The sequence below is a fragment of the Crocuta crocuta genome, unplaced genomic scaffold, assembly GCF_008692635.1.
Source record: "Crocuta crocuta isolate KB4526 unplaced genomic scaffold, BGI_CrCroc_1.0 scaffold134, whole genome shotgun sequence".
NCBI classification, from domain to species: domain Eukaryota; kingdom Metazoa; phylum Chordata; class Mammalia; order Carnivora; family Hyaenidae; genus Crocuta; species Crocuta crocuta.
In genome coordinates, this window is record NW_027530183.1 from 933,430 (window position 1) to 947,500 (window position 14,071).

The 14,071-nt window shown below is 35.6% G+C and overlaps 1 long non-coding RNA gene across 1 annotated transcript in view; it reads right to left on the minus strand.

The window, feature by feature from the left end:
- Positions 1-14,071, minus strand: part of LOC144232305 (uncharacterized) — a 110,098-nt gene that overhangs the window by 72,998 nt on the left and 23,029 nt on the right. Inside the window, exon 2 of the long non-coding RNA XR_013335361.1 lies at positions 4,886-5,009. This is a non-coding gene — a long non-coding RNA (uncharacterized LOC144232305). The remainder of the gene's footprint in view (positions 1-4,885; positions 5,010-14,071) is intronic.

Consider the following 14,071-nt stretch of genomic DNA (forward strand, 5'->3'; position numbering starts at 1 on the left):
TCATAACAATCCCAGAAAGCAGTTTTTCATTGTGAGATTAATATTGCATACAAACATATTAAAATTTAGAATTTAGACATTTTACTTCCTAATGAATAAATTCAAGAATGACCTAGAAACTGCTTGGTTTCTCTCAACTTTTAGTTCAGTTCAACCTTTCCATTCACCATTACTAAATTAGTAATGGATTTCTATTGGTCTCCTAGGAAACTACAATATAGAGAGAATTGAAAATGGTGATAATCTCATTTCCCATAAACCTGTAAACAAAAGATAAACTGAATAGAGAAAGCACCAATGCCTCACTGCCCCCTTGGAAGCAATAGGTTTAAAATTACCTTCAAGAAGTCTCTTCAAAAACAGGGTATGTTGTTTTACAGTAGAAAAAGAAAGGAAAAGCAAGAATCTGAAAAATTCTCTGGAGGTACCCGCGTAAAAGAGGAAGGGAACAGAACATGAAGTATAGTGATATACATTCATTACAAGTTCAGGAAAATTTTTTTCCTTGTCTGACTTAAAAATTGTAATTACAAGCTTGTAATTTTGTGCATATTACCTTGCCTTTATTACACAGTGGACAATTTTATTCGGCAGTACAATATAAGCAACTTCAGGGAAGATTTAATGAAAACAAAATCTCAGCAGTAGCCGTTTTATATTCCACTGAATGGTTTTGGAAAGATCCAGAACTATCACTTTATTAAAATTTGTGAGTTAACTTCAATGTGTAAAAGTTTCAGTTTCCTATTAGCCAAATTTGAGGTTATAAAATGGAAAAACACAAAAACAAAAAACCCTTTCACCAAAAAGGAGGAGCATCAGGAAGAGGAGGAGACAAGAACAAAGCATTGATAACCATGTTGGAATTTTAGCATGTTTCATTCTGGTCATTAGAAGATCTAAGTAAAAGTTAGGAGCAGGGGCAGAACAGGAAAAGTAAGTATGCAAAATATTTACATGGGACAGATAGCAAAAATGAGTTTTAATTATTTTATAATTTAGGTCAACATAAATTCCTATATAGATAGCTGTTGTAACACTAATTGCCTGTAAGATATAAATTCCCACTTGGTTATATTCAGTTAAATACATTATTACATACTTTCCATGGTCCTCTGTTTTACAGTGCTAATATCCATCTCTACAAATACTAAAACTAAGGCCCTTGAGGCCCACAGTATGCTGTGTATTTCCCTCATGCTTCCCATACCCTCCCACCTCTAACAGGACTGAGAAATGCTCCGAAGAGAGAAGTAAAATAGGGTAGGAATGGGATTGATGTTCTTAAAGATTGAATCAGGAGGTACGTGTTCAGTCTTTAATTCTTTGCTTCTACCAATAGTGTGATGGGGCTTAGGACAAGCTACCCCCAAATAGGGCACCTTGCAATATCAAACATTATAAGCTGAAGAAATGTAAGAAAATAATAGAAGCAAAAAGGTCACTCTGACCTTCCTTCTGCCCTTCTCCTCAGAAATAGGTCATAAAACCCTCATGTGAGAGGTCCCCCCATACCTGGAGGAAAGGAACATTCTTATCTCAGAAGACAAAGGAACACCACGGCGAATCTAAACAAACAGCCCCTGTTAAGTTTCCCCTAATTTACTACACTTAGCTCATACTCTTCGATCTGTCATATTTTTATAGGACTATCCACTCATCATCAAACCCAGCATAAAAATTCTCAAGTTTAACTTTTTCTTTGGGTCTGTACTTCCCTATGGAGGCTTCAGTGTCACATGAAACTTACATGAAGTCAATGTGTATGCTTTCCTCCTGTAAACTTACCTTTGTCAGTTTAATTTTCAGACCCAGGCCAGAGACCCTAAGAGAATCAAGGGAAAGTTTTCCCTCTCACACAAGAAATATATGTTCATATCTTCCAAATGTGGTTCTTTTAGGTGTCTTTCTCATTGAATAGCTTTAAAACTAGAAAAGTCTTAAAAGTAGTTGTTAAGAGAGCTATGAATAAGGTTTAAGGTTTTAAAAGGAAATTTCAAAATCTATTTAGGTTCCTTAAAATTCCTTTGAAGATATTCTTTAAAATGAAGAAAGTAAAGAGAAATGGGATAATATAATGTGCATAGGATTTCCCTAGAATAAAAATGACTCTTCGAAGAGAAAGTTTTATGTCCCACATATTTTCTTAACAAAAGTTCACATTGCTTTGTGAAAGATGAAGAACGAAGGAGCTGCCCCTCAGCTGCCCTGCTGTTCCAGTACCTGTATGCCCTACATCTCAGCACCTACCATGTCCCATTCTTTTTTTTTTTTTAATGTTTTATTTGTTTCTAGGACAGAGAGAGAGAGAGAGAGAGAGACAGCGTGAGTAGGGGAGGGTCAGAGAGAGAGGGAGTCACAGACTGAAACAGACTCCAGGCTCTGAGCTGGCAGTCAGCACACAGCCCGACGCGGGGCTCGAACCCACGAACCGCGAGATCATGACCTAAGCGAAAGTCGGACGCTTAACCGACTAAGCCACCCGGGCGTCCCATGTCTCATTCTTACTAGTGGTCATCCCGGCTGGACCGTGAGCCAGAAACGGAAGGACCGTGGGGAATTTATGGCTAACTTAATTCACAGATATGAAATCATTAGTTTTGTACAATGCCAATGTTTTTACAGAAAAAAAGGAGACATTAAGTAATTATAAATCTAGGTAATAGTAATAACTATCATGCACATACATATAATGCTTCACCATTTATAAGTTAATTTTATAAGCATTTCTCACATGATCATCAGTATGAATCACTGAAGCAAATACATTAGTTATTATCATCTTTACTTGATAGCAAAGGGAACTCTGGCTTCAAGAAGGTTTAACTTGCTGTACTTAAATGTTAAACTATAGGCACATCAAATCGTACATAGAAGGACTGCTCATTCACCTCTTAGAGATTCCATTTATAAACTACATGGTGATCCTCTGATGGATTAGAAGCCATGTTTTATGCTATATAAGGCACCTCATACTTTTGCTATATTTAGTGATGTGAAGGAAAAGAATTCAGTGATCAAACTAGAATTCCAATAATAGCAATGTCTGCTTTAGTGGGTTTTACTCTGTTTAAGGTGTAACTTACTTTTTTTTAGTATAACTAAAAAAACTAATGTATGACTAAAACAATAAAGATGTCAAAATACTTCAGTAGGAATATTTAGTATGCATCATAAGGTCAAACCTTAAGCTCACTACTAAGTAGCCATGGAATTTTTTGTTAACACTGTTATCAGGAATTGCCTGTAAATCTGTAAGCTTCATCCAGAACTAGTACAATAGGTGACACATTTCCTTTTAACAAGGGAAAATAAGAAACATATTTTACTATTGCTATGACCAAATATTCTACTTGTAAATGTCAAAGAATGGGAATACTTGTTTGGGAAGATGGAAGGGCATCCCCTTGAAAGAAGAGATTGGATAACTACACTGGAAATTCTGCTCCTTAAATTTCTTTTTACAAACCCCAGTTAAAGGGCACCTTGGGTGGCTCGGTAGGTTAAGCATCCGACTTCAGCTCAGGTCATGATTTCACGGTTCCTGGGTTCAGACAGCGTCGGGCTCTGTGCTGACAGCTAGCTCAGAGCCTGGAGCCTGTTTTGGACTCTATATCTCCCTCTCTCTCTGACTCTCCTCTGCTCACACTTGTCTCTCTCGTTTCCTCTCAGAAATAAATAAAAACATTTAAAAAATTTAAAAAAAAAGTAAACCCCAGGTAAGCATCCTTTCCCCTTAGAAGACAGATAAAATGGCAATATTCTTATCCTTATCTATATTGGTTGTTATACATTTTGTAAACATACGTAGAAGCTTATGTTTCACATCTGTATTTTAAAAATAATGATGTGTTTTGAAAGGTGAATCCAATGTTATTTAAATATGCTTACAAATTTTGAAATTTAGTCATGACAGTCCCATTGGGAACATTTTTCCCCCAAAGTCACAGGCCTTTGGGTCATGGATAGCTTTTCTTTCTTTTCCTTCCTGCCCTTGTCAAGATCCAACCATACTAGTGGGGAATAAAATCAGCAGGATGCTTGGCAGCCAGCTTCAAAAAGGCCACCTCTTCACTAATGAGGCATTGAGAAGAGAGAGCCACAGACTCTAATAAAATTCCGCTCTGAAATCTGTGATGCTTCCAGGTACATTTTCCATGAGCATCAGATGAAAGTAAGGAAAGATATAAAATCATGAAAAATAATATAATAGAAACGTCATAGCCAAGTGTAACCACAACATAGAGACGCAGCTTTGAAATGTTCTTAGCTTGATACAATTAGTACGCGAATGGTTTAAGACAGTTCAAATTTTATATCATGATGAGCATTATTTTCATTTTCCAAGAAGTTGTCTTAAAAATCAAATGAAAAGCATTTTCTGGTCTAAAGATTTATTACTAGCAAGACAAAAGCATTTCCTTAACTGAAATAGAAATCTGAATGATCCGAAGTCCCACCAAAAGATGCAGGATGACTTGTTCCTGACAAAGGCCCTAGTGAGACTCTACTGTGAACGTAGAGACCAGAGTGGAAAGAGGATCAAAATTCTGTGCTGTCAGGTAAGCACCTTCCTGTGGGCAGAACACAGATCAATTAAGTCAAAACTAAAATTAAATCATGCTAGGCCTGTGGCAACCCTGACGCAGGGAAGCGAAGGTAATAAAGAACATTCTTCTATAGTCTTTTCTCTAGCATAATTTCATGATTCTATATTTATTCTACAAATCTAGTAAAATAGAAATTATTAGCTGGGTGGCTTAAAATGTCAAACCTTGGGTACAGATGGTCAAAATGTGGGGCAGAGAATTTTCTGTGTTGTCATCATGAAGGTTCAGATACATGGATTCATCCAGAGGACTAGAGGAGCTGACCGAGAACCCACCTGCACAGCCTCCCCAAAAAGGTTTCATCTGGCTTTGGAGCAGAGACAGCACTCAGAATTGTCCTCACTTTGTTGTCTAGTCAAAACCACATGGTCTTCAAGAAAAGTCATTAGGAGAGAATTCCTACAAGAAAAAGAAATGAATTTTATAAAGAAAATGTAGCAACACACTAGGAACACAATGTTGGAGTTGTTTGAGATTGCACTTTATAGGATATTACTGAAAAAGAAACTGGAGAAAGTTGAATGAAGTATAGGGATGAGATAAATGTTTTATTCATTTTCATATTTGAATAGTTGTTTCACATTTGGATATTGGATGGTTGTGTAGGGGAATGTCTTTGTTTATATGAAATACATACTAAAGTACACAGCTTAATGAGACATTAGTTGAACAAGTTAGTCTCAAATGGTTGAAGAAATTAAGAGTTCTTTGTCTTAAACTTGCCACTTTTTAATAACTGTGTAAGTTTGAGATTGCTTTAAAATATATATATATATATGCATATCCGTATGTGTGTGTGTATATCTCTCTCCATGACCTAGCTTAGACCTACCATTCCAGCAATTTTACTCATTATTCCCCTTCACAAGTCCTGTACCCTACTTTGTTTGGCTTATTGACTATTCTAATATAATATGTTATAGACTTTCTCACTTATGTGACTTTGCTCTGTTACCTCCACCGTAAAGCCTGTTCAGAAAAAATCTGCATGTCACATTCTACTTATCCTTGAAAGCATCTCCTAAATGAATATCTCCTCCATGAAACCTGCTATCAGAAACTTACCAGTCTAACACCTCATACATAGTATGTGTTCAAAACACATCTAGTGAAAAGAATTTAATCACCTATGACTAGGGTAGTTAAAGATAAGACCATAGGAATTGTACATGAGCTGGGCCTTTCAAGATCAGCAGAAATCAGCAGTCCAAAGGTAGATAAAGACTTAATTAACTCCACAAACAGGGAATAAAGAAGAAAATTTTAAAAGGAGTTATAAAGTGGTTATTTGAAGGTAGATTTGGGAACATACTTTAATGATGTATGAGAAGAAGCGTGAAAAGATTCAGATCATGGTAATTGGCAGAACAGAAACCTAGCCCTGCTGTACTTAGGGACTGGATATTAATTTCGAAAGCTAACGAAGCCAAGGAGAAATGAAGAGATTTTCACATGAAAGCTGTGAAACAAAGCAGGATGAGATCCTTTTTCAATAAGAAGAATGTGTCTAGATTTTGTTATGCTCAATTGCCTGAAGTGGCACAGTGTTGGGTCACAGGCAAAGATTAGTGATAATCCTAAAACACTGCAATGGGAAGAACAGCCAAAAAAGAATCACATGTTATGGCTGTATATTTCCTAAACCATTTTCCTGGAAGAAGATGCTCTAACTTAAGGATATATTATTAGTCACAGTCATGGGAGACCAAACATGTAACTGCTAAAGAGACAGTGTTCCAGCTTCTCCTTGAATTTCCTAATAAAACCTAAAAAGCAATAACATATTTCTAATGTATCCAGAATTTTTAATCAAAAGACTACCGAGAATAGTGCAGACATTACTGATTGCTACTTTAATATGAAAATCCAACTTTTAAGAGAGGACTTCCTCATGGAAAAATAGAGTGATTTCAGCTTTTGAAGGAAAATATTGGAATACTGCCATTTTGTAAGACTCAGCAGTTTGGCAGATGAAGGTCCCACTCACAAAACAAAAAGAAGCTATTTCATCATCAAGCAAAATTACCAGCATGAAACATCTGTCATGTCACCCTTAACCCTGTACCCTTTCTATGAGGTTTTAGGAGGTTCGGTATTTCTACTAAGCTGTGGATCACCTTGTTTTTTAACACTCTCACTTCACCAACAATTTTGCTACATTACCAAAGGAACAAACCTCAAAAGAGGCTTACAAAGGAGTGCATTTTTATAAGGATTTCCTGAGTATAATATGTTGAAATTGCTGCCCAAAAGCTTGGCACTTCTCTGTTAATTTATGCCATCCCATTTTCCTATTTCTAGCCTTTCCCACAGGCTGATACCCTGTTTTCCTTGCTAGAGCTTTCCTTTTTCTTACAGCAGTCTCCAGAGACTAGGGTGACTTGAGTAGAAGACTCTCAACGTATCTGACCCTGAGATTCTGTCATCTAGGAGTATCACATCATAAGACTCCAGTCCCTTTAGCCTGTCCCTTACAATGCCCCATATTAAATTCATTTAGCCAAAAAAAATCATGTGGCCATTTTCTGCAAATTGTCATTCCCTTGGGGTGCTTTTCCAGAGACAAATTAAAAGGGAAAAGGCTCATTTGCACTCTAGGAATAAATAATAATGGCTTATAATGACCATGACAATAAACACCAGCCCATGGGTATAGGGCTTAGAAAAAATCAGGGGGGTGCCTAATGTGAAACAGGAAGTGGTCCTAATAGGTAAAGGGCAGGGGCACTAATGACAAATGCAATGACTCTGTCACGCCTTTCCATGAAGTTGTGGTGTGCTTTCTGTTGTATTGATCTGAAGTGAGCTTTAGGAAATGTCTCTTCCATACACATGTTCATGTTCTCTTAGTTTTCTATCTGGAGATCACTAGATGTTATGGAGGAAGACCAAAAGGAAGGAAATTACATCTGAAATATGTGAAGAAGGCAAATATCAATCTATTTTAGTCTATTCGAGTGAGTATACTAAGCCTGAGAGATTAATACTGTCGTCCGGAGGGTTGTTGTGAACACTCAACAAATTGTAGTAAATCTCTTTCTGTATAAAATATTTCCTGGGTTCTGAGTGGTATGGTAGATATGTTTCATATTTATAAACCCGATGATAGCATTTCATCTTCTCAAATTCTTACATAAGGAAAGAATAGCATTCTTTGATCCGTATGTTGGAATGTTCTAAGACCCGATGTGTCTATCCAAAGAAAGAAGTCACAAATCACGTGGCTGCAAGCAGTCTTTTGAAAATAGAGCAAACCGACTTGAAAGCAAATGTTAACATTTTAAATAACCAATTAGAAACTAGCATTGGAAATTAGCTGTTTGGTTAAGACAAATTATGTGTTCTGTAAAGCAATGATAGTTTTGTTATGTTGGGAGAAAAACAATTCTTCAGAAAATTGGTTCCTTGATATTTGGAGTTGGATATTAAAAGAAGTTGAAGGAGAAAAATATTGTCTACAATTCACAGAGCTGAGCACACTGTAGTGAAATTTGCTGTACTTCCAATTATTGGCAAGTTTTATTTTTAGTTACTCCCAACAAAATTAGCTAAGACAGTAAATAATAGTTTATTTGTAGCAAGTGTTTTCAAAGTTAATGAGAATTATTAAAGATAATTTTTATCACATGCCTTCCCCGCAAAGCCAGTAGATTAATAACTAAATAGGCACATTACCCACAGCTTGGCTGCCAGGAAGAATTATATGAACTAATTAACAAAGACCTTGGAGGAAAGTGGTCTCATTTACAATCTTGATAAAAAGGCGGGGAGAAAAGATACCACAAAGGAAAAGATAGATCCTTCTATGTATTAGCTATCTTCTTTATAATAAAATATATCATAACTGAAATAAAAAGGAAAAAGCTAATGAAATATTTTCAGGAAAAGACATAATATTGAAAAGAAAAAAATTGAGCACATGTCAGGAAAAATTAGAAAACAAATAAATGGAAAAATTAAAATTGGAAATTAAAAATTTGAAAACATGCTATATCCAGTAAGTGTGCAAAATGAAAAATAAGGTAATTATTTATACTGGTGATATATATATATATAAATGGATAAACATTTTAGAAATCACTTTTACCATGTGTTCCAAAAGTTATATAAATCTTAGTATCCTTTGATGGAATAATCTCACTCTGAGGGAATATTCCTAAGGATTATTTAAAAGAAAAAATATCTATATTCATTGCAGAGTTATTTATTGTAGACACCCCCACACACAAATACTCGATATTTAGCAATAGGAAATGATTAATTAAATTTTGGCCTATCAACTTGATATTAGGTAATAATGTATGAGAATTCTGTGGCAACACAGGATAAATATTAAGTGAAAATAGCTGTCAAAAAACTGCAAAGCTGCCAAAAATAAAAAGGGATGTATAAAAAGAAAAAGATCATTAAAAGCAGAAATATTGCTAATTCTGTATCTAATTTTTACCTACAGTTTGTTCTCACTTATTTGGTGAGAGGTGAAAGATTGTTCGAGTTACTGTTGGAATTTAGTAATTTCAAAATAGTAAAATATAAGCTCTTCTAAATAAACTTGCTTTGCAATTTATTTCCAAAACAACAGCCCTCCATTATATGTGTTCTGTGAAATTATATTCAATAAAGTATTTGGTCAGTGCTGTTAAATCAGGCAGACGAGTTTTGACAGGATGTTTTACTAAACTAACTGACAATGTTTTGGATACAAGAGCAAGGGCTTGAGTCTGGTGCAGGTCAAGGACAGCAAAAAAGGCCATACAGACAGAATCAGAACTGTTCTAATCAGAAATCATCTCAAAGTGCTTAGTGAGGAGAAATTGATATGGATACCAGAACTTTCCTCCATATCCTTTGTAATTTTACCTTAATAATTTTATCCTATATCTTTTATAATTTTATATTTATGATTAGGTATAAAAATTCCTGTATGAATTCATTAGAATGCAAGCTCAGTCTCCCTGTGTAGATCCTTTGATTGTTTCACTAAGGTCCCAAGTTAATTATTTGCCTAAATAGTATACATAAACATCCAAACCAAGTATTAGAGGCAAGGGTCAAATGCTAAAAAGCCTGGAGGCTTAACCTGGTTTATAGATTTATGTTTGGGTGGGCACAGGCTGACAAAAATTTGAATTGTAATGTCCTCTGGTGGAGCAACCAGTCTGAACCAATCTGTAATTTTTATTATCTTCCCGGTTCCCAGAGGCAATGGAGGTGACACATTTGACACCTATTTTAGAGTTTTAGGACTCAGAACTAGTGGGAAAATGAACTAGTGACCTAAAAAGTGTTGTGAATGGATCCATCACAGGAATGCCCCAGGGCCCTCTAATCTTGGGTAGCTCAGTTTTTCCTGGGGCTGTGGCTGCTGAGTATGATTTCCTCAAAGCAATGTGGTTGCTGAGGCTGAGGAGGTGGGATTGCCTCACCCTGTCTTTTCTTTCCTCAGCCCAAGAGACAGAGATATTTTGGGATCAAACCATTAGGGTAAGGTTGGAATCGGTCAGCCTTTCTAAGTTGAGAAAGCAGCTGTGAAGCTCTCATTCTTTTTCTCTGCCTCCAGAGGCCACTCTAGCAACTCTTAATTGACTATTAGTTAGTAATATTCAAACATGATGATGTTGGCATTATTGATAGTATTTGGAGAGCCCTCTGCCCCTGTGTAAAAGAAAAATACAGTAATTTGGTACATATTGCTATTAGGCATGCATTTAATTTAACACCTTTCACCTGAGAATCTCAGAGGTTTATAGAAATTACTAGTTAACTTTTTATCCTCAGAGTCTGCAAGCCACATATAAAAATTATAAATGGAATTTCAAGATGTGACAGGAAAGGATAGAATAATAAAATGAAATAAAATACATTGTCCTTTCAGAGGCTTTAAATCTGTCCAATAGTAGTAAACATTGCATTTAATAGATAAAAGCATCGGGTTGGGGGGGGAGATTTATGATAAAGAAGGTTTTCTCACTCTAACATTTTTTCACAACTAGATTCAAATAATACTTAATTACATCCATGTACCAAGAGTGCTGTTACTCAGGCATGTTTAACTTTTTAGTGACATCTACTGTCCAAAATGGGAAATGCTATCAACTCATTCCATACTCAGTATCTAGAATTTCTTTTTAATTTTTGTATTTACAATGTTACAATTTTATTGATACTTCCATTTAATATAAGTAGACCTTATTTAAAAATTTAAAGGATATTTAAATAATTTTTACGTTCATTGTTCATGGAGTCATAGAAATATTGGTCTCTGCTGGCAAATCCTAATTTTTGGTATACAGTTTAAAGATGTCATTTCAATGTAAAGACTTTACTAAACCTCTGTACAAATACTAGAAAAAAATAATAAAGTGAATATTTAAACGAACTTTCTTCTATTTAAAGAAAACCACCTCTGAGGGCTGTTTACAATGTTATTAATATTATAATAGCAAAATATATAGTAGAATCCCAATTAAAGAATTTTTATGTTCTGTTTATTTTTGAGACAGAGAGACACAGCATGAGCGGGGGAGGGGCATAGGGAGAGGGAGACACAGAATCTGAAGCAGGTCCCAGGTTCTGAGCTGTCCGCACAGAGCCCGACACAGGGCTCAAATTCACAAACTATGAGATCATGACTGAGCCCAAGTCAGACTCTTAACTGACAGCCACCCTGGTGCCCCAGTAGAATTCCAATTTTAAAGGAAATCAAAGTTCCTAATCACTTTTCACCCTGACTTTCTATTTCTCATTCTAGCTATAAAAAATAAGTTATCTGTTACTTACCAGGATATAAGTATCATTTATACTCCTAATTATGTTCCACCTGTTTCCTAGTTGATGGTTTGCAAAGACTTAAAAACTTCATTTCATAAGTCATGATCATAACTAGGAAAATTTTTCAGAGGCATTTGGTAATGCAACGACAAGGTAAACAATTTTTTATTGATTATCTGTTATACACAGGCATTGTGCTAGAAGCTTTCAACAATGTAACAAATGATAAAACAGTATAGTTCCCAAACAAAGCTCAAAATAAGAGGGTCTCGGGTTATAACACAACCTACTCCCATCCACACCAGTAAGAAGGGAGAAGAGAGTTCCCTAATTGATCATGTTTTCCCATTCTTAGAAGAAAAAAAAAAACCCACTCTTTTTAACCTATCCATTGTGATCTAGTGGACAGGCAGTCATTCCAAGTTTACTACATGGTAAAAACCAGATATAGTAGAAGTGAACAAACCTACAGTCTCCTATAACGTAACATGAACACGTTTAAAGTATTAAGTAATTCCATCTTCATTGTGATTTGTTTTCCAGTCCTCAATATCCTTTGTTAAATTAAGTACCCCAAGGCCCAATGATCTGATTGAAAAAAAAAGCATGTCAACTAATTAATTAACTTGTCATTATGTTTATAATTACAATAATTTAGGAAGTACATATATAATAATTAATTAATTATTGTGTATTTTGGGGCAAGGTTGGCTTTCCCTGTACACAGTAAAACATATGCTCTTTCTCAAAGGTTTACAGCCTACAAAAGGTAGGCATCAACTGTTCAAATCAAAATAGAATGCCCTTAATGATGAACGAGACACACAGCAATGAGATGAGGATTCAGAAAAAGGCAAGAGGACTTCCAGCTGAGGGAATCAGAGAAAGATTTATGGCAAAAGTGATGCATTTGATCGATTATGAGGAGTGTGTGCATCTTCAGTGTGGCAGCGTGGGGAGTCTAGGAAAGGAGGAATATGAGAGCGACGTCTTCATGAAGGCAGGAAGGCCTAGACACATGCCTCACACTGAAAGGCTCAGGATGTTCGTTCATTGAGAGCTGGTAGGAAACAAACAGAAGCTGAGATGTCTCACAAAGGGCCCTGCCTTGCAAACTAGGGTTTGGATATTTTTACCAGGACAGTGGAGTTCCTTACTCCAGATCCTTAGATCATAGAAGGGAACTATCTTCAAATCTGAGTTTCAAGTCAACTTCCTTTTAATTTTATCTCAAAGCTGTTGCTCTAGGTTGGGTGTGTCCTAGCGTCATTCTTTACTTTTTATTTCTTCCTGACTTTAGACTAAGGTTTCTAACAAGTTATTATTTCTAGATCTTTCACATCTGATCAGTTTATACTCTTTTTTTTTTTAAAGTTTACTTATTTATTTTGAGAAAGAGAGCACAAGTGGGGATGGGGCAGATAAAGAGAGACAGTGAGAGAGAGAGTCCCAAGAAGGCTACACACTGTCAGCCCAGAGCCAGTAGGGAGCTGGACACCATGAACCGTGGGCTCATGACCTGAGCCAAAATCAAGAGTCAGACATTTAACCCAACTGAGCCACCCAGGTGCTCCTACACTTTTGATTAAAAAAAAAAAAATCGTTGTTTCCCCTATTTCCTCTAAATATTACAAATAACAAACAACCACCATTTTGCCCTGGAAAATTGTTTCTATGCTTCACAAAAATCGTTAAATACTTTTGATTTTCCTCTCTAAACATATTTTCTCATGTTTGTCCCTAGACTTTCCCTTGGTAACTCTAGTAAGTAAAGGACTATTATGGGAACACATCCATTATCTCTCCTGACCACAGGAAGTGGGAAAATGATGTATAGGAATAGGCAGGTACAGGAGAGAGCTTCACTCAACTTACTTGCTTTCACCCACCATCCAAAACACCCTCGGTTTAGTTTCTGTTATAGCTGAAAATAATTCTTTCTGTCACCTGTCAATAAGACACATAAACAGCATATTTGAAATGCCTAATATACAAGTACAAAGTATTCAGAGCTAATGAAATTCAGTTGATGTGACTGCAAATCATAAATATATGCATATTATTTGAAATTCTGCCTAGAATTTAATTTTAACCCTTATTCTAGAAATAACTAAACATTTTTCTAGTAGGTTAAATTGCAGGTTCTCAATTCTATCCTAAGTAAGAACAATTTTGAGTTGCAGTCTATGCGTTTATTATTTTTTTTATCATTTATCATTATTCTTCCATGACCTTAGCATCTTGGTAAAATTAAATCATCAACTTTTCTTTTAGTTCATAGTCTCAGTCTAACTTCACACAATATATAGAAGAAAAATAGGACAAGTTCAACTGACAGAAAAAAATTATAAAGGTATTTCACATTTCTATACTAATTTTTTAAATGTCTTCATGAATTAGACAACTTAATTTCAGCTCAAACTTACAGTTCTTTCTATAATCCACTTATTACTACCCCATCTCTGTCTCTCTCTGTCTACACTGCACCAAACTGGTTCTCCTGATGTGCTTAACTCTCCCTTAGACAACATTGTCAGGACGGCCACCTTCCGACAGCGCAGGTTACACCTAAATGAAATGATTTAAGAATAACCAGGTTATTTGTTGTCCAAATCTGGACACTTTTGAAAATGAAAAAGAATTTTTACATCATTCTCAAAAGTATATAATTTTTTTCTAAAATTAAAAAT